At 38.7% G+C, this 22,793-nt stretch overlaps 2 long non-coding RNA genes across 2 annotated transcripts; both read left to right on the forward strand.

Annotated features, from left to right (window-relative positions):
• The first annotated feature begins 1,120 nt into the window (after window positions 1–1,120).
• LOC110939173 lies at window positions 1,121–17,409 on the forward strand. The gene is made up of 4 exons (XR_002592039.2): window positions 1,121–1,679; window positions 1,870–2,096; window positions 17,098–17,192; window positions 17,296–17,409. It is a non-coding gene; the product is annotated as an uncharacterized LOC110939173 (long non-coding RNA).
• A 90-nt stretch (window positions 17,410–17,499) lies between these two features.
• Window positions 17,500–17,942, forward strand: LOC110939183. The gene is made up of 2 exons (XR_002592045.2): window positions 17,500–17,607; window positions 17,796–17,942. It is a non-coding gene; the product is annotated as an uncharacterized LOC110939183 (long non-coding RNA).
• Window positions 17,943–22,793: the final 4,851 nt, after the last annotated feature.

Genomic DNA, 22,793 nt, shown 5'->3' on the forward strand with positions numbered 1-22,793 from the left:
ATGTAAGCTAAAAATATCATTTTTGTTTCTGATTTTTTGTAGATCTGGTATGTATATGATATTTTAACGTTTTTGTTCTTCAATCTGAAGAGAGTATACATGTTTTTTTCTTTATTTGGGAAGCAAATTAATAAAAGAAATTAGGTATTTTTAACTAGAGTTTGTTTATATGAAGGTGTCAGATCCAAATGCCTTTAGAAGTTCATCAATGGCTCGAATGAAGCTCTAATTTGGACAAGTGATGATTGACGATGATAGTAGCTTGGGTGGTGGTTTTGGAAGGATTGGGTGCCGGTCTACCATGTTTGGATGCAACTGGAGGTTGTTTGGTCAGGTAATTCGGTTCAATATGCGTTTCTACGACGTAATTGGTTTACTTTTACAGTTTGATTTGAGTATAAACGGTACAGTTGTTTGTAAATTCTTTTGGATATGAATTATATCTGTGCATTGGTTATTGTATGTATACAAGTATTTGGTTTGATATCCAGTACTTTGTTTATAATTGAAAAGTTTTAAGACGCACACCAAGTGCTTGATGAAATGTTTCAGCAAAAGTGACTTCTATTTCACATATTTTTAATTGGGTTCTTAGTGTTCCATGCTCTTTGATTACAAATTTATTTGAGATGTAATTTAAATTTTCTATAATAGTCTATACATTATATTTGTTACAAATTTATTTGAGATGTAATTTAATTTTTCTATAATAGTTTATACATTATAATAGTTATACATATAAGTTGCTTTCTAATTGTTGATGTCAACTTTGTTCCAAAAAAGTTATGGAATACATTGCTGGAGGAGAGCTATTTGACAAATTTGTAGCGCAACGCTTCAGTGACCATGAGGTTCTACTATGACGTCTAACTTTCGTTTCTTTGATGATTTGTATTCTGATTAGTCTTCTTACATTCTCACTATGTGCTTTCAATTAAGGAACCAGGTAAGTATTCTTGATTATGTCTAATGGAGGTCTGAACAAGCCAACGGTTCATAATCATTTATCTCTTGGCGATTCGATTGACTTTGTGAAGGTTTAAGAGGTAATTTAATTAGTTTTTTTTAATTGATCAATGCTAACTTCTTTTGATTTTGAGTTCTTTAATTTAGGGTATAATATTTTAAATGAAGTTTCACTCAGTGATTCAGTGTTATTAAGTTTAGTGTTTGATATGTTAAAACGAAAGTTTGATTTTGGTGATTCAGTGTTCTTTAATTCAAGGTTACATATTTTTAACGAGGTTTAATTTTGGTGCATCAGTTGCAGGCTCTGCTGAGTTGCAGGGCTCTGCTGCAATTGTTAATTCCTTGGTCATCTGCTGCAATAGTTCAGCATGAAGCTCATTTTAATTTATCATTTTATATGAGATGTCAAAAAGATTGTTTAACATGCTTTCTTCAATTTCAATTTTCTATATTGTATATGAGGACTCAGTAAAGTCAAACCGTGGAAGCAAACCTTTAGGAAATTACTATAGAAAGAAAAAAGATGAGTTAAAGATCGGGGACCAGCCGTAAATTACTATAGTGAGAAAAATTGAAGGCGCAATTGCGAGAAGAGGGTAGTAGTGGCGGACAAAGACTATGATGCTTCAGTATTTTAATGGCACCGTTGCCATCAGTGATCCTGAATCACCAGTATCGACTTCATTTTCATGTTTTAATTTAGCTCCCAGGTAAGTGTATTTGAGTCTTGATTCTTATTTTGTGTTACCTTGCATTAGACTTTGATTTGTATTATCTCTTCTTTGGTTTAAGGCTCTGCATTTTGATTTCAATCTGGATAACTAACTTAATTGATATAAACCTTAAAAAACCATCAAATTTTGATCTAAGGTAATTTACCTAAAATTATCGGTTTTTCAGGTGCCATCCTTGCGCAAGAAAGTTCACATGGCCAAAAGTTACGGACAAGTCAACTGTCCCCACAATATTTTTGACTGGTTAACGGGTCATTTGACCTTAAATTGAAATATTTCACTGTTGGTTACCTTACATATAAGTTCTTCAAATTGGACCAGAACTTTCGGTTTGTTAATAGTCAAGAAAGAGTGTTTGCTATTCAAGTGTTCGAGCTCCACAGATTGATAAAGGTATGTCGGGTCAACTACCTATATGGTCCTATGTGGTTTTGAACTAATCTCCCTGAATTATCACTCTTTTTTCTCATATAGTTTTATATAAGTTAAAGTTTTGGCAAGTAAAAAAATAACCATAATGCTACTGCTAATCAAGGGTTATGTTTAACAACTTTCTTTTTCGGCGATTTCATATTTTCCACTCAAAACCTTGTGTAATATCAAATGTACCCACCAAATGCTCTTAGGTTTTATTAAATTAATGTAATATGTTTGGTATATTCGGTAGTTTTAGTCTTTCTCTTAGTATAGTGTATTTATTGGAACTCTATGTTTAATGTCATTGTTTTAGTTATATTGTAATAAAGACCAACTTTAACTAAGTCAAACACCTTTTAATATTGTGAATGGGTTGGAAACGACTGGGTTTTATAATATTGTGTTTATGATTATGATTATTATTATTATTATTATTATTATTATTATTATTATTATTATTATTATTATTATTATTATTATAAAAACTAATGTTTTGATGATAATATGTTTTTATCTATCTGTTTATGATGAATGAATACCATTAATGTCACACCCCCATTTCCACGTGTCACCGGTGGGCCCGGTGTGGGGTACAGTGACGTAGTTGGCATCGTCATAGACAATCAACACAATATAATAATGCACAGCGGAAGCAGAATAGAAACATTTCAACTTTATTTAAAGTGCAATAATAAATATCACAGTCGTTGAAATGGATCCACAGGCGGATCAAAAAAAAAAATAGAAATAAATAGTTCAACAGATAAATGTCGTCCGAGTTTGCGAGACTATTGTGGACGCTCTCTAGGAAACAGCCAGCCTATTTCCGTATAGTACCTGCACTTAATCTTTTGGGAAAAATACGTCAGTTTACACTGGTAAATACAAATCGACTGACTCATTTTGAAAATGATTGAAAATTGATTTAAATGCACAAGGCATAAATATTTTTATTAACTTGGGATAATCATATAATATGAACTTGTGAACGAATTACATGCACTTATATCTCTGGTGGCCCGGGATCTACTGTCCGGGCTAGAGATTTAATTGACACACCACATCAAAGAGTTATACACGACGGGTGTACGCCTACACCCCGTGCTCTGGTCGTGGCCATCTCGTAAGATAATGCCAAGGATATCCGGGACACGGTCAACAACCCCCCAAAGCCTTTAAGTAAGACAAAACTGTTTAAACGAAATCACACAAGCTATTCAAGACTGTACACCCATAGGGCGCAGGACTTGTGCGCCCGATCAAGCGGTATTTTAAATACCGTACCCCAAGCCCGTATAGGGAAAATAAGTCAAAATGTATTTACCTGAGCAAGTATAAGTCACAAACGATAAGTGGTGGTAGCTTTTACCGGGCTTCCTAATCTGGAACAAAGGTTTATAATTAACCTATTAGATTCCTAACGGCCTTTTATTTAAGCTTAAGCTTTGACCGGTTAGTTTTAGGAGTGATACGGTTTACGCACGATTAAGCGAAAGACCGGATAGAATGTGATTTAGACCCGACAAGTTTGAATACTTGTATAATATGGGTATACTAAATACATTCTGGATTTTGAAGTAAAAACGATATCGTTTGACCCGTTTCGGTCAATTTACGCAAACTAGTTACGTAAACCGAACCGAACGCAAAAAGGGCGATACGGGTAACCAAATGATTCAAATGCAAGTTCCCTGAGATAATATGCTTAAAATATGATATTATATCAGTAAGTTATGTTCTATGTTGCCCGGGATAATTTTAAACTCAATTTATGCCTTAGAAGGGCATTTTGGTCATTTAAAATATAATAAAAGAGTAAAATTAGGAATCTGAGTTTCGGGTCTGGTTCATACAGCAAATATACTTAATATAACATATTATATCAGTAGGGTATGACCCATATACCAAATATATCATTTAAAACCAAACTATGCACCGTAGGGGTATTTTAGTAATTTCACAAGGGCTAAAAATGCCAAAACTGGAAACCTGAGTTCAAAATATTATACTTACTGTTATCATATGAAAATATGTAATTTACATCCGTAGGTATAAGTCTTATAGGTTAAAAACAAGTACAACGCTTACTATGCGCTAAAAACGCTAAATATGCGATTCAAGGGCGTTTTCGGGTTTTCACAGTAAATCTGAGATTTTTATATTTCCAGAATACTTAAAATAATTTATTCATCATATAAAATCAGTAGAAAAAGGTTTCGGGTCAAAAGGATGTGTAAAACTCATTTTATGGCTAAAACGGTCAAAACCGACATAAGCCGAAATGACTAGGCGACCTAGGATCCGTTCAGCCAAAAATTAATTAAAAATCATCAAAATTCCCAGAATATTATATATAATCAGTTGGTAAAAAGTTTTGTACCAAAACGTGGCCAGAAACGGGTTCTACGCGAAAAGGACCGTTTATGTAAATTTATAACATGGTTTTACGCTAATGGCCATAACTCACAATCTGGACCACCAACTGATCCGAAACTTTCGGTGCAAGTTTATATAATAAAAATAAAGATTTCTATCCTTTTACTTTTCCAAAAATCCCGTTTTAACTCAAAAAGGGCAAAATAGTCAACTTTATGTATAAACCGGAAACATGCATTCGAATAGGCTAAGCATAGACTCAATCAAAGAAAATCCAGGAAGTTTAACTAAAATAAAAATAGTCAAAAATACTTTCCAATACAGATCTCGAACATGCATGTACGAATCCGAATCGATAGTCTACGAAATAATCGTTTTACAAGACTTTCGGTTCCGATTCGTGGCTATACTATAGATCGTCGAGTTGATGATGATTAGAACACATTCTTATATGTATTACAAGTCATTTTTAATGATCAATCAGGTTGCATGTCATCTATATCATTAATCATGTTATTTTTCACAAAAATCACTTCTGTTGACTTTTTAGAAATAGGTTTGACTCGACATTAAGCATGCATGTAGTGGGAATCAGTTAGTACCCTTTAGAGGGTTTGTTTCCCACATAAATACCAATCTATAACAAGTTTCAATTCGAGAAATGACTGAAAGAAATCCGTTTAATCAGAAAGTCAAAGGTTATGAACACCCAGTTTGACTTTTACTAATAATCAAAGCAAAAACGGATTAAAGAACGAATTGAAGGCTTACAATGGTCCTAAAGATGTTTAGTGGACACTAGAAGTCGGCCTTGATGATCAGATTATCTCCAGAGAAGCTTTGAGAGCTCTTGCAAGTCTTGGTGTTCTTGTTCACAATGGTAAATGATCAAAAATGAGGTGATGATCTGATTTATGGCCATAAATTCGAGGGTACTGTGGATGTAGGCATGCAAGGCTTGCTATTGGTGCAAAAGGAGGTGCAATTGAGCTGTTTACCACCCAAAATCGGACCCAAACCATCCATATTTGCGAATTCTGTCGCTGGGCAACCCACGCGGCCCGCTTGGGCCTTCCCAGGCGGGTCGCCTGACCCTTGTTTCAGCCAAACAACTTTCATACATTGGCAGCTTTGACCCCTGAACTTGTACGCGATGTTTCGGCTATTTTTCTCGACTCGTAAACCCCCAAACTTGGTTTTTAAGGACCTTAGGACTTTTACCAACATGGTAATGCCCTCGGATAACTTTGCGCTCAACCGAAAAGCCCTGAAATTCGACGTTGACGCTTCTAGTCCCTTAAGTACGGTTTTGGCCATAACTTTCTCATACGTTGACGAAACTTCATGAAATTTTTACCACATATTCTAGTGAGTATATTTTAGCTATACAAAGCTTCGGGTCTGCCAAAAGTTCACTCAGAGGTATAAATTAAACATGTTGACACTTTTGGCCCCTATAGTTTACAATACTTCACTTTTGTGCAATTTCCGCGTCGTATGATCCATGAACCATCCGTTTAAGGTTATAAACATTATGTGGGGTTATCATAGAGCCTACTTATCCATTGTTGACACTTTGGACCCTTACGTTCCATAGTTTTCACTGTTTGTCACTTTTAGTCCCTCTAAAGTATGTTTTCACATAACGGAACCTTATGACACGTGTCAAGACATTATTGGACGAAATTTTTCGAGGTGTTACATCCTCACCCCCTTAAAAGAAATCTCGACCCCGAGATTTATTCAAACAAATGGGGATATTTTTCTTTCATCGTGGATTCCACTTCCCACGTGTATTCGGGACCTCTATGGGCATCCCACTTGACCTTAACAATAGGCACGTGCTTTCTTCGAAGCTTCTTTACCTGTCGATCCTCAATCGACAAAGGTTTTTCAACAAATTTTAGACTTTCGTCTATGTGTATATCTGTATGCGGTATAACCAGTGAATCGTCAGCGAAACACTTCTTCAAATTACAGATATGGAACACATTATGAATGGCGCTAAGCTCTTCAGGCAAGTTTAACTTGTAAGCGACTGCCCCGAAACGTTCGATTATCTCGAAAGGTCCTATATATCTCGGGCTTAGCTTGCCTTTCTTTCCAAATCGCATTACACCTTTCCAAGGTGATACCTTAAGCAACACTTTTTCACCCACATCAAAGTGAAAATCTTTGCGCTTAGGATCCGCATAACTTTTCTGCCTATCCCTGGCAGCTTTCAAACGATCACGGATCTGAACGATCTTGTCTGTCGTCTCAAAGACGATATCTGGTCCAGACAACTGGACATCTCCAACTTCTGCCCAACAAATGGGCGATCTACACTTTCTACCGTATAGGGCCTCAAAAGGCGCAGCCTTTATGCTGGAATGGTAGCTATTGTTGTAGGAGAATTCGATCAGTGGTAGGTGCTTATCCCAACTACCACCTAAGTCGATCGCACATGCACGAAGCATGTCTTCCAAAGTTTGAATAGTACGCTCACTCTGACCATCAGTCTGAGGATGATAGGCCGTACTAAAATTCAAACGAGTGCCCAACGACTGTTGGAAACTCTTCCAAAAATGCGACGTATATCTAGTATCTCTATCAGAGATAATAGATATAGGTATACCATGTAGCGCTACTATCTTATCGACGTATAATTGGGCTAACATATCTGAGCTATACGTCTCTTTGATGGGTAGAAAATGAGCTGACTTAGTCAGTCTGTCTACTATGACCCATATGGTATCATTTCCCTTTTTCGTTTTCGGCAACTTGGTGATAAAATCCATTGTCACCATTTCCCACTTCCATTTGGGAATTTCAGGTTGTTGAAGCAAACCTGACGGCTTCTGATGCTCAGCCTTGACTTGCGCACAAGTCAAACATTTGGCCACATACTCGGCCACGGACTTTTTCAAACCAATCCACCAGTAGTTTGATTTCAAATCCTGGTACATCTTATCAGCTCCAGGATGAACGGAATATTTAGAGCTGTGGGCTTCCTGAAGGATAACATCCCGAAGTCCTCCATATACTGGAACCCATATTCGTCCGTTTAGTCGTAACATTCCATCCTTGTCGTGGGATAACTGCTTCTCAGTTACTCCCAACTTTTCTGCAGGATAGTTAGCTTCCAGCACAGCTTCCTTCTGTGCAGCTAACACCCTTTCTTTCAAATTATTTCTTATTTCAATGCGCTTGGCATTGATCCTGATCGGTTTCACCCTTTCCTTTCTGCTTAAGGCGTCGGCCACCACATTTGCCTTGCCTGGATGGTATCTTATCTCACAGTCATAATCATTGAGGGTTTCCATCCATCGCCTTTGACGCATGTTCAATTCCTTCTGATTGAACAGATGCTGAAGACTCTTGTGATCCGAATAAATTATGCACTTGGTTCCATACAAGTAATGTCTCCATAACTTCAAAGCAAATACGACCGCACCCAATTCCAAATCGTGGGTGGTGTAGTTCTTCTCATGCACTTTGAGCTGTCGAGAAGCGTAGGCAATGACTTTGCCTTTCTGCATGAGTACGCAACCCATGCCCGTATGCGATGCATCACAATACACCACAAATTCATCTATACCATCGGGCAATGTCAACACTGGCGCATTGCTCAGCTTCTGCTTCAGAATGTCAAAGGATTCCTGCTGCTTAGGGCCCCAATCAAACTTAATCTTCTTACGGGTCAATGAGGTTAGGGGCGCAGCAATCCTTGAGAAGTTCTCGATGAATCTCCTATAATATCCTGCCAATCCGAGGAAACTGCGAATCTCGGTAGGAGTCTTCGGCTCCTGCCAATTCATGACTGCTTCTACTTTAGCGGGATCTACTTGGATACCACGCTCACTTACAACATGTCCAAGGAATTGGACTTCTCGAAGCCAAAATTCACACTTCGAGAATTTGGCATAAAGCTTCTCTTGATACAGAAGTTTGAGAATACAACGAAGGTGTTTCTCATGATCAGCTTGGCTCTTCGAATAGATGAGGATGTCGTCAATAAAGACGATAACGAACTTATCTAGGTAAGGCTTACAGACGCGATTCATGAGATCCATGAACGCGGCTGGTGCGTTAGTGAGCCCAAACGGCATCACTAGGAACTCGTAATGTCCATAACGAGTCCTAAACGCGGTCTTGTGTACGTCTTCATCCTTGACCTTCAACTGATGATATCCTGACCTTAGGTCAATCTTGGAGAAGTAACTTGCTCCTTGCAACTGATCGAACAGATCATCGATCCTGGGTAACGGATACCGATTCTTGATAGTGACTTTGTTAAGTTCACGGTAATCGATGCACAGACGCATCGAACCATCCTTCTTTTTAACGAACAAGATTGGCGCTCCCCAAGGAGATGAGCTAGGTCTAATAAAACCTTTAGCTAATAGATCATCCAACTGCGTCCTCAACTCCTTCATCTCCGTTGGTGCCAATCTGTATGGTGCTCTTGCTACAGGTGCTGTGCCTGGTATGATATCTATCCGAAACTCTACTTGTCTATCCGGTGGCAAACCAGGTAACTCTTCAGGAAATACTTCAGGATATTCCGAGATAACAGGAATATCTTCAATTTTCGGCTTCGGCTCATCTATGGTAACTTGTGCCATATAAATGACACATCCCTTCTGCATGCATCTGGATGCTTTGAGCATGGACACTTGCTCCGGCAATCCATGCTGGGTGTCTCCTTGAATAGTAAGCGACTCACCAGACGGAGTCTTAACTATTACTTGCTTTCTATTGCACAGAATCTGGGCTTGGTTACTCGACAACCAATCCATGCCTATCACTATGTCGAATCCAGCTAACTTAAAGGGAAGCAAGGATAACGGGAAGGAATGATTCCTAATGGATATAACACATCCATCTAGAACAGTCGAGGCGGTTTCTATGGTTCCATCGGCTAGTTCCACCTCATATTTCACACTTAAGGTTTTAACAGGAAGGTTCAACAGTTTACAAAACTTATCATCTACAAACGACTTATCAGCTCCAGAATCAAACAAGACTCTAGCAAAAACATCGTTTACAAGAAACGTACCGGTAATGACGTTATCATCAAGGACTGCTTCCTTTGCGTCCATTTTGAAGACTCTCGCATTAGTCTTCTTTCCTTCCTCGGCCTTCTTTGCAAACTTTGGGCAGTTGGGCCGAATGTGCCCTTTTTCGTTGCAACCAAAGCAAGTTGCATCCTTCATTTTCTTGCAATCCACAGCTTTATGATCTGTGGACTTGCAGATCCCACAACGTTTCTCGAAAGACTGGGATTTCGTTTCCAACCGACACCTCCCGAAGTGGTGTCTCCTGCAGATCTTGCATCTGGGTTTTTCACCCGACTGATGATCACTTCTCCTAGACCCCGACCCTTTCCGGTGGTCGTTGTTCCCTCTATGTCGCTTTTCAGATCTTCGTGAGGTGTCATCCTCACGTTTCCGTTTGTTCTCCTCAGAGCTCTTCATAGCTCTCAATCTAACCACGTCTTGAGTGAGGGAGAGGGATAGATCCGCTACTGATCTAAATGTAGTAGGTCTTGAAGCTTTGACGCTGGCTTTAATCTCCGGTGCCAGACCCCCAATAAATCGAGCAATCCTACGCGGCTCCGGGGTCACCAAGTAAGGCACTAAACGAGACAGCGTGTTGAACGTAGTAAGATACGCTTGACAATCGAGGTTCTTCATGACTAAGGATACAAAATCCGATTCAATTCGCTCGACCTCGTGCTGCGGACAGAAATTCTCTTTAATCAGGGCCACAAACTGTTCCCATGACAAACCGTACAGTGTGGCCTTACCGGCAGCTTGTAGGAGTGACTTCCACCAGGCTAACGCATTTCCTTTGAATGACTGGGACACGTACTTCACGACGTCCCTATCAGCACACCCGCTGATATCAACTACAGTGTCCATCTCGTCAATCCACGTCATGCAGTCGACGGCTCCTTTCTCCCCAGTGAAATCTCTGGGCTTGCAAGATACAAAGTATTTGTACGTACAGGACCTGCTGTACGTGTCACGTTTCAGTCCAATCTCCTGCTTTGGGACGCTGCTGTGGTTGGAGGAATGATTATCATCCTCAACTTTCTTTGGCTCACTCTTTTTAGATGGAGGCTTACTATGAGCCCCAGAATGAGTCTTAGCCTTGACATGCGTCACTGAGCGGGTTCTACTCTGAGTACCACTAGATTCTTTGAACTGCCTATCCATAGCCTTGGCGACAGCATTATCTATCAGTGCTTGCAGTTCTGCACCGGTAACGTGAATCTTTGCATTATCTGAGCGTTCCCCAGAATGACTGTTGGTTTCTTCCGATTTGGCCATCGTAGCTTTAAGCTACAATAAAGGACAAGGTCTTATTTAGAACCTAACAGTATTATCGTCCTAGACGATTTATTAACCATGGTATCAAAAACCTTAGCAGTTAATTTAATAAATTCATTCAGGCTCTTATTAGCAATCAAGGAATGAAAATATATATATTGGCACCATAGGCCTAGTCACAAGGACAATCACTAAATTATAAATTTAGATTTTTATAGGACTATAAATTGTATAATTAAACAAATAATCCTTTACTAGACAGAGAGTCATAAACCACAACTGTCATTACATAACATAGTTATGACCCGTAGGTATCAAGCCATTAATAGACTTGTGTACAGATATAATCTGTAGATATTTCTTTACTAGGCAGGGAGTCATAGACCACAACTGCCACTATATGACATAGTCATAACCCGTAGGTATCAAGTCATTAATAGACTTGTATACAGATAAAATCTGTAGATAATTCTTTACTAGGCAGGGAGTCATAGACCACAACTGCCACTATATGACATAGTCATAACCCGTAGGTATCAAGTCATTAATAGACTTGTATACAGATAAAATCTGTAGATAATTCTTTACTAGGCAGGGAGTCATAGACCACAACTGCCACTATATGACATAGTCATAACCCGTAGGTATCAAGTCATTAACAGACTTGTGTACAGATAAAATCTGTAGATATTTTATTAAAAAGGGTGGCTTGTGTGATTTTACAGATCACGCTTGGCCAGGAATGTTAACATGTTTTCAGATGTTAGCAGGGAGTTGAATCCTTTCAACCAGGTTTTACCATCAGGGCCAGGCCTGTTAATAAGGCATTCAGGCTAGGTTATACCTTACTAAGATTCTTATAAAATGGCAAATCAAATAAAAATTGATATTTTCCATTATTTTAATATTATTCATGCATACAAATAAAATGATAAATTCAAATTAACCATTTAAATTTCCAATAAAATACCAGTACATAATTGCCCTAAACGGGACTTTGAAATAACATAACTAGCATGAATAACATGCCCGCGCAGGGGCTAAACAAGTACAACAATAACAAAATAAAATAAAACAAACCCACGCAGGGGTTAACAGGATAACATACCCACACAGGGGTAGAGAAAGATAGATATACCCACGCAGGGGTAGAGTACTGGAATAAATGTCCACGCAGGGACATGAGTACATGAAATGATAATCGAAGGATTCAACGATCCTTCTTGCTCTTACCCTTGAGCAAATCAAATACCTTCTTAAACATGCCACTGGTGCGTCGGCGATCCTCTTGCATATTGTGCTGAAACTCGCGTCGCATGCTATCAATCCCCTGCAGGATCTCCTGAACCTGCGGCGGCGACATCATAGGCGCCGGTGGTGGTGGCTGGTAGTGCTGCGGCTGCGGCGGCTGGTAAGGCTGCGGTTGCGGTGGCTGCTGGTAACCCGGAGGGTAACCAAAAGTAGATGGGCCAGCAGCCCAAGGGTCTCCAAGTGGACCACTATGTGGGAGCGAGCTGAAGTTGGCAGCTTGCCAATAAGGGTCTCCCGTGTAGTCGTAGCCCTGAGGATAGAGCTGGGCGAATGGGTCGAATGGCGCTGAGCTGGCGAAGGCTGGAATCGGCTCCCCGAAATTCTGCGGCGGCAGAGGGGGATCGGAACAGAAGTAACCTCCGATACGGGATGCTGAGACTCCCCTGTCTCAGACTCCCCGGGTAGGGACGTATAGCGGCTGCTACTAACACGTGGAGGGGTGCCTATGCGAATCCCTCCGCGCGTAGACATGCGCGCGTTCCTCCTTGGCCTCTGAGGCGGAGGAGGTAAGACTGGTGGCGGCGGTGGTGACGGAGTGATCACGTCACGCCACAGGGCCTCAGATAGGTCCTGCGGTAGAGGCGGCTGCTGCTGGAGCTGCTGCTGCTGCGAGTGGTGCTGCGAGTGCACCGGCGAACCATGGAGCGATTGGAGCATCGGAGTACCATGGAGTGATTGAAGCATCGGAGAGTTGTGGCTAGGAGTGTGGTACCAATCATACTGCCGAAACCTCTCCTCGTAACTATCCACACCATTAAATGGTGATCCTGTGTATGGTGACCCATCCGATATCTCAATCGGATGGTTAGGCGTACCTGATGGAGGTAGCGAGGGGTCCGTATCCTCGTCTACGTCCATCTCGTGCCCTCCCGGAAAATGGTCCTCCGGCCCGAGTGGGTTGTGGCCCACTGGCTCCTCCACATAAGCATTAGGGTTATACAAACCCTGGTAGGCTGGCGCTGGATACTGGTGCGGTGACTGGTGCAATGGTATGTATGATCCATGCGAACCATGGGGCCCGTTCTCCGAATGGGCCCCAAACGAGTGGGGTAAAGACGGTGAAGTGCTGGCGGACACCGAGTGTCTAGCAGGCTCGGCGAAAGACCTCCAAAGGTCGTTGGCGGCTGTGTTGTGCGTGGCGGATGGTGCTCGCCTATGCGAGGGGCCAGCCTCATGATCGTGCGATGTAGGAAATCCTCCACGACCTCTCATCCTTGGCGGCATCCTGATCCTGTCAAAAATCAAACAAGTTGCACAACAATATATGTAAGACAATGCAATAATAAATAGAAATAAATTAAACGAAATGTTGAACATTTCCTAAGTTCTTTGTCTAGACTCGAAAATCGAGGAATGTGCAATTGTGTAACTGAGATTAAACACAAAAGACTAGTGTTTAATTCACTCAGCGTTGGCTCTGATACCAACCTTTCACACCCCCATTTCCACGTGTCACCGGTGGGCCCGGTGTGGGGTACAGTGACGTAGTTGGCATCGTCATAGACAATCAACACAATATAATAATGCACAGCGGAAGCAGAATAGAAACATTTCAACTTTATTTAAAGTGCAATAATAAATATCACAGTCGTTGAAATGGATCCACAGGCGGATCAAAAAAAAAAATAGAAATAAATAGTTCAACAGATAAATGTCGTCCGAGTTTGCGAGACTATTGTGGACGCTCTCTAGGAAACAGCCAGCCTATTTCCGTATAGTACCTGCACTTAATCTTTTGGGAAAAATACGTCAGTTTACACTGGTAAATACAAATCGACTGACTCATTTTGAAAATGATTGAAAATTGATTTAAATGCACAAGGCATAAATATTTTTATTAACTTGGGATAATCATATAATATGAACTTGTGAACGAATTACATGCACTTATATCTCTGGTGGCCCGGGATCTACTGTCCGGGCTAGAGATTTAATTGACACACCACATCAAAGAGTTATACACGACGGGTGTACGCCTACACCCCGTGCTCTGGTCGTGGCCATCTCGTAAGATAATGCCAAGGATATCCGGGACACGGTCAACAACCCCCCAAAGCCTTTAAGTAAGACAAAACTGTTTAAACGAAATCACACAAGCTATTCAAGACTGTACACCCATAGGGCGCAGGACTTGTGCGCCCGATCAAGCGGTATTTTAAATACCGTACCCCAAGCCCGTATAGGGAAAATAAGTCAAAATGTATTTACCTGAGCAAGTATAAGTCACAAACGATAAGTGGTGGTAGCTTTTACCGGGCTTCCTAATCTGGAACAAAGGTTTATAATTAACCTATTAGATTCCTAACGGCCTTTTATTTAAGCTTAAGCTTTGACCGGTTAGTTTTAGGAGTGATACGGTTTACGCACGATTAAGCGAAAGACCGGATAGAATGTGATTTAGACCCGACAAGTTTGAATACTTGTATAATATGGGTATACTAAATACATTCTGGATTTTGAAGTAAAAACGATATCGTTTGACCCGTTTCGGTCAATTTACGCAAACTAGTTACGTAAACCGAACCGAACGCAAAAAGGGCGATACGGGTAACCAAATGATTCAAATGCAAGTTCCCTGAGATAATATGCTTAAAATATGATATTATATCAGTAAGTTATGTTCTATATTGCCCGGGATAATTTTAAACTCAATTTATGCCTTAGAAGGGCATTTTGGTCATTTAAAATATAATAAAAGAGTAAAATTAGGAATCTGAGTTTCGGGTCTGGTTCATACAGCAAATATACTTAATATAACATATTATATCAGTAGGGTATGACCCATATACCAAATATATCATTTAAAACCAAACTATGCACCGTAGGGGTATTTTAGTAATTTCACAAGGGCTAAAAATGCCAAAACTGGAAACCTGAGTTCAAAATATTATACTTACTGTTATCATATGAAAATATGTAATTTACATCCGTAGGTATAAGTCTTATAGGTTAAAAACAAGTACAACGCTTACTATGCGCTAAAAACGCTAAATATGCGATTCAAGGGCGTTTTCGGGTTTTCACAGTAAATCTGAGATTTTTATATTTCCAGAATACTTAAAATAATTTATTCATCATATAAAATCAGTAGAAAAAGGTTTCGGGTCAAAGGGATGTGTAAAACTCATTTTATGGCTAAAACGGTCAAAACCGACATAAGCCGAAATGACTAGGCGACCTAGGATCCGTTCAGCCAAAAATTAATTAAAAATCATCAAAATTCCCAGAATATTATATATAATCAGTTGGTAAAAAGTTTTGTACCAAAACGTGGCCAGAAACGGGTTCTACGCGAAAAGGACCGTTTATGTAAATTTATAACATGGTTTTACGCTAATGGCCATAACTCACAATCTGGACCACCAACTGATCCGAAACTTTCGGTGCAAGTTTATATAATAAAAATAAAGATTTCTATCCTTTTACTTTTCCAAAAATCCCGTTTTAACTCAAAAAGGGCAAAATAGTCAACTTTATGTATAAACCGGAAACATGCATTCGAATAGGCTAAGCATAGACTCAATCAAAGAAAATCCAGGAAGTTTAACTAAAATAAAAATAGTCAAAAATACTTTCCAATACAGATCTCGAACATGCATGTACGAATCCGAATCGATAGTCTACGAAATAATCGTTTTACAAGACTTTCGGTTCCGATTCGTGGCTATACTATAGATCGTCGAGTTGATGATGATTAGAACACATTCTTATATGTATTACAAGTCATTTTTAATGATCAATCAGGTTGCATGTCATCTATATCATTAATCATGTTATTTTTCACAAAAATCACTTCTGTTGACTTTTTAGAAATAGGTTTGACTCGACATTAAGCATGCATGTAGTGGGAATCAGTTAGTACCCTTTAGAGGGTTTGTTTCCCACATAAATACCAATCTATAACAAGTTTCAATTCGAGAAATGACTGAAAGAAATCCGTTTAATCAGAAAGTCAAAGGTTATGAACACCCAGTTTGACTTTTACTAATAATCAAAGCAAAAACGGATTAAAGAACGAATTGAAGGCTTACAATGGTCCTAAAGATGTTTAGTGGACACTAGAAGTCGGCCTTGATGATCAGATTATCTCCAGAGAAGCTTTGAGAGCTCTTGCAAGTCTTGGTGTTCTTGTTCACAATGGTAAATGATCAAAAATGAGGTGATGATCTGATTTATGGCCATAAATTCGAGGGTACTGTGGATGTAGGCATGCAAGGCTTGCTATTGGTGCAAAAGGAGGTGCAATTGAGCTGTTTACCACCCAAAATCGGACCCAAACCATCCATATTTGCGAATTCTGTCGATGGGCAACCCACGCGGCCCGCTTGGGCCTTCCCAGGCGGGTCGCCTGACCCTTGTTTCAGCCAAACAACTTTCATACATTGGCAGCTTTGACCCCTGAACTTGTACGCGATGTTTCGGCTATTTTTCTCGACTCGTAAACCCCCAAACTTGGTTTTAAGGACCTTAGGACTTTTACCAACATGGTAATGCCCTCGGATAACTTTGCGCTCAACCGAAAAGCTCTGAAATTCGACGTTGACGCTTCTAGTCCCTTAAGTACGGTTTTGGCCATAACTTTCTCATACGTTGACGAAACTTCATGAAATTTTTACCACATATTCTAGTGAGTATATTTTAGCTATACAAAGCTTCGGGTCTGCCAAAAGTTCACTCAGAGGTATAAATTAAACATGTTGACACTTTTGGCCCCTATAGTTTACAATACTTCACTTTTGTGCAATTTCCGCGTCGTATGATCCATGAACCATCCGTTTAAGGTTATAAACATTATGTGGGGTTATCATAGAGCCTACTTATCCATTGTTGACACTTTGGACCCTTACGTTCCATAGTTTTCACTGTTTGTCACTTTTAGTCCCTCTAAAGTATGTTTTCACATAACGGAACCTTATGACACGTGTCAAGACATTATTGGACGAAATTTTTCGAGGTGTTACAATTAAATGCAGTCACAAAACCGACTTTTGGGTTTCATGCGCCTTCAAGATTAGAAGGTATCCCCCAATCTCGACCGGATTTACCCGAAACCTCACATTTGATGAAGGTATTCATGTTGTATTATACCATGCATAGATACTATTTGTTGAAATGCTTAAATGAGATGTCACAATTTTAATGTATGATGTTCAACCTTTTGTTGTGGTTAGATACTGAGAAATGTGGGGGCAGAGCGGCCTAATTGGCCCCACGAGGACGAGCCATTCATGGGCGTGCACCAAATGAGGCCAACATCGCCATCTCATATGGCGTAACCTGCGAATGAATTGCAACTGTACCTATCAAAATTTTATCTTATATGGTTCCTTCATTTGGCAAAGTAAGTTACTTTTTAATGTAATTTTTTTTAATATTTTTTATTTAACTTTTCTATGGTTTAGTTTTTTGGAATCTGAATAAGGTTGGTTGGGTCTGACAAAAAAAGAAGGAAACTGGCTATAGTCATTTGCCACTGGATTAAGGTTGTATGCACCTTTCTTTACCATGATACAATAAGCAAAATCTTCCTCCAAATAGTTTATTTCTCTGTTAAGTTGTTAATATATATTATTTTAAGGTTAAAAAGTTACTGATGCATATGAATTTGATGTATTTATGACAATACTACATGCTGAACTACTTAATTTGATGTTTGATATGCGGGTCGTAGGAGGAGCCGGTTGACCATCTCTTCGTGTCTTGCCACTTCGCCTCAAGGTGTTTGGGACCGGGTTGCAAGCTGATGTCGTCTAACTGGGTTGTATATGTTTGAAAGCAAAGATTTGGTCGGATATCATTGCCGTGCGGGTGGGTCGACGGAATGAAAAAAATGGTGTACAGTATAATGCAGACTAGAATGTGGAGTATATGACGTTGAAACAACTTAGCATTCAACCAGAAGAATCTGAATATGGGGAGTGCTGTAGAGGAGCTAAAAAGGTTGAGGTACCTTTGGATAAAAAAAAGATCAAAGGCACAGGCTTTGTCTTGGAAAAAAAGGAGCATGTTTCATTGAAATTGTTGTGACTTTGGTTATTTGTTCACACTGTTTGTATCTGGAGTGAGGGATAATATGTTGTCCCAAATTTTATTCCATTAAATTTGAAGTCATTTGCGTAGCTTTTCTCATGTGGGCAGTTCCATACTATCGCCCACTAATTTTGATGGTTTTATGACCCGTTAGTGGGCCTTCGGGCGGCCTTTTGATAGTAGGCTTGGGCTACTCATTTATCTATATTTTTTTTTATTTCAGTATCATTTTTATACGTTTATATTAAAAAAAATTCATTACAAAGTTCATCTCAATGGCAGTAGATATTATATGTTTGTGTTAAGCCACCCGCGAAACTCGCGGGATCTTAGACTTTTATTACTATATATGTTTTGTTATCTTAATCTCACTTCAGACTCTTTTGTTTTTGTTTTTACCTTTTTCCCTAAAATTGCTTTCTACTAAATATTAATCATATCATGCATAGCATTAACGCATTTCATTTACAACTTTTGTGACACAATGTTCGTTAGTACCTATACGTAGATGAATTCGTTTGTATTATGTATTACTCTACCTTCATTTCTTAATGTATTTTTTTATGTTCACACTGCCAGTGCAAGTCATTTTGACAAAAGGCATGAAAACGTCATAATGAAAGTTTCATATACAAAAATTTAATGTGTAATGAACATCATGTAGATGTACTATTGGGACGTGCTCAAATCTCTCAAAATATTAGGCTTAACAAATCACACTTTAACGCTTCTATGTTTAAATTATTTTATGAGTTTAGTTGGTGTTTAGCCACCCGCGAAGCTCGCGGGGTCTTAGGCTAGTAACAATAATATAAAAAATAAGAAATACGGTGTACGTATAATAATAATAATAGTAATAATAGTAATAACAGTAATGATGATAATAATAATAACAACAACAACAACAACAACAACAACAACAAAAAAATTATAAATAACAAAAATAATCAATATAACAATGATAATAATAATTATAACAAAAAAAATTATAGGAGTCGTACAGCCCCATACGCTGCGTACTTTATATCTCCAAAACAGTTTTTACTATGGTTGTAAAACAAGGTCTCCAAGCCCGAGTACTCTCCCAGTAGTAGTTGCTACAAGGTAGGCTGCCGATGCGACTTTCTTCAAGTCCGCCTAATTACTCGGAATCGATCAAAAGCGGTCAACTCGAGCAGAATCGGATCTAGTAAGTAAACTCGGGTTGAGTTTAACTTAAAAAAATAATTTCTATGCCTATCATATTAAAGAATAAATATCATTTTCACGTATTTTGTTATAAATATTAGTAAATTTATGTGATATATATTTAATTTTTGAAAACTAATTTCTTTACAATTTAACATGTCCGAGTACTCCCCGAGTACTCTCCGCCTAGGCCGAGTACTCTCAACTCCCTGGTTAACCGACTAGAGAGCGCCTAACGACTTTTACAACCATGGTTTTTACCCAAATCAACAAATTCATAAAAATCCCACAAATTCTACGCTTAAAAAAATAAAATAAAATTAAAGTACAAATACCCAATCTAGGGCTATAGATACATTCCTAGATGTGTTTTTTTACGTGAAATACGGTCGAATACGACTTGAATCGCATAAACTAGCGTATGCGTGTGTGTGTGTTTGTTTGGTAGTGTGTAGGGGTCGTAAGGGTGACCGTTGCCCTTATACAATGGTTGTATATGCATCGTACAGATATGTACGGTGCTTATATTAGCCCTAGAATGAGCCTCGTACAACCCTAAACCAGGGCTAAAATAGTCATTTTGATATTTAAAAAAATTATGTTTTTAATTAAAATGACCATTTTAGCCCTTGTTTGGGTTGTACGAACCCCATTTCACGCCTAAAATGATCATTTGCCTTTACCTTGAAAATTAGGATTCTGGTTTGGGAGAAAATGACCGCCCACAATGTATGCATCGTACAGTCGTACAGAGCTGTACGATGCATACATCCCGTCGGTCAAATGAACACTTTAGCCGTGGATTTGGGTTGTACGTGGGGCTATGTAGGGCTAAAATGGCCATTTTGTCACGCCGTACGCTTCGTAGATGCGTACATTTATTTTATTTTTTTTAATTTAAATCTTGTTTCACTTTTATAATAATGATATTAATAACAATAATACTAATAATAATAAAAATAACAATGATAGTAATAATAAAATATAACAACAAATTTCACAATTTTTCATTTAATCGATACAATGTACACTCGGTCCTGGGTCTAGATCAGGATTCATCATCGATGTATACCATTCTAGGCGCGGCCTATACATCTCTTCCCGTTGTTTTGCATCGTTTTTTCGGCGAATCAACCATCGATTGTTCGATGAAGGCATAGGATTGTCCCCTTCCAAGTTAACATGTATGAAATGGTTCTCGTTAGCATCTACGAGCGTTATCACTTGAGTCGTGTATCGATGAGAGGATCCAATATGGAGAAGAAAGTAGAACACTTAGTTATGTTTAATAGGTGAATGACAACACTAAACCTTTATGTAATGAGAAGGCCCGTGTGGGGCATGTCCATCCAGTGACTCGGGGGGTAAGCTTCCACTAATTGCCAATTTATGTTTGTACGTAGCTGGTTAAATTATCCAGGGCTCCATGTTTCAAATATTCCCCACCATGTGAATATGTGGATGTCCTTCTCTAATACAAGTTTTTTTTTTGAATGAAGTGCCACAACCTTTGATCCAATCTAAGCCCACAGATACAGATTGAAACTCACAATTACCTTCCAGCGACATATCTTTTATACACGAGATGTACCGGTGAAACACTATTGGAACCTGTAGCTTAAATCGTATGATGTTGTTCACATGCTCATCCCCCCCCCCCCCATTAATGAAAACCTATGATCATCTTGTATCTCCTTGTTTTTAGAAATCATTGAACGGCTTCATTGCAGTTTATTATTTTAACTTTACAACTGAACATGTTTTACGAGAGTCCTTTGACGGTACGTATAAGCTGTGCCGCGGAGCATCTTATCTACTTTTTGGGAACCTGCAAAGGAGTTACTTGCCTCACCGAATGAGTTGTTTCTCACAGTGTCGTCTATCTTTAGTTGTACTTTCTTTGATGTTGGCCGGCTGCGAGTATCTTGATCAGCAACACCATACGCGATTAAAACACCGTGTATTGGTATTGTGTTATTACAGTTGAATAAAACACCATACTAGGAGCAGCTTCTGAAAACGTAGGTTGTAAAAAAATCATGAATTGAACTAAGACTTCATTGAAACACCATGTTATGTAAACATGTAACAACACCATACACGATTAGAACACCATGTATTGATGTTGTGTTATTACGGTTGAATAAAACACCATCCTAAGAATATCTTCTAGAAACACGGGTTGTAAAACACCATGAATTAAACTAAGACTTTATAGTCATGGTGTTTTACCGAATATGATGTAGTAAAACACCATATACTGTTATTAAGGTACCAAACTATGTTAATGAAGAAGCTGAATAACACCATAACTTGTTATATAAGAAACACCATACATAGTAATTGAGCAGGGGCGGACCCACATTGGTGCCACCGGGGTCCCCGGACCCTAATATTTTTTAAAAAAATAGTAGATTCGGTATATTAAATTGTATATGGACCCCATAAATACAATTAGGTGGACACCATAGAAATAAAAAGAAAGCTGGTGTAGTGGTAAATCTCCCTCTTTTCCACCAAGAGGTCATGGGTTCAATCCTTGATAAGCCCATTTTTCTTATTTTTTTTTAAAATCTAGTTCAAACCTCACTTTAACTCGACCCGAACGAGGACCGACCCGAAAATGGACCCCATTGAAATAAAATCCTGGGTCCGCCACTGTAATTGAGCACATCATAAACCTTTCATGAGTGTGTTATATACAATTCATCATTAAACACAAGCTAGAATGTAACACACTAAAGTAAAATAAAATGAGTATATGTGTTTTTTTAGTAAAAAGGATAAACTGGTCGTAAAACATCATGCATGGAATTGTCCATAATCACCTATAAAAAAAAACTTGGAAGAATGATGAATTTGTTATTCAACCGTATTTTTTGAATGAATTATGTTTGATTGTGATTTGGTTTGATCGTGATTTGGTTTATCAAAGATATGGAAAAGTTATCATAAACCTTTCATGAGTGCGTTATATATAATTCAACATTAAACACATGCTAGAATGTAACACACCAAAGTAAAATCAAATCGGTTTATGAGAGTTTTTGAGTAAAAAGGATAAACTGGTCGTAAAAGTGTAAAACACCATGCATAGAATTGTCCATAATCATCGAAAAAAAAAACTTAGAAGAATGATGCATTTGTTATTCAGCCGTATTTTTTTGAATGACTAATAATGTTTGATTGTGATTTGATTTGATCGTGATTTGGTTTATCAAAAATATGGAAAAGTTATCAAAACCCTAAAAAGCCTCTCCAAATTCATAACTATATGATATTTTCTAAACACACTAAAGTGCCTATTGGCACACCAAACCCTAGCAAAATTTAGGGTTTATCTACGCTGCGTATTGGTCAATACGCAGCGTATTGGGTTAATACGCTGCGTATTGACCAATACGCAGCGTAGATAAACCCTATATCTCAGTGCCTAAAAACCAATCATTGC

The sequence above is a fragment of the Helianthus annuus genome, chromosome 1 (genome assembly GCF_002127325.2).
Source record: "Helianthus annuus cultivar XRQ/B chromosome 1, HanXRQr2.0-SUNRISE, whole genome shotgun sequence".
Taxonomy (NCBI): domain Eukaryota; kingdom Viridiplantae; phylum Streptophyta; class Magnoliopsida; order Asterales; family Asteraceae; genus Helianthus; species Helianthus annuus.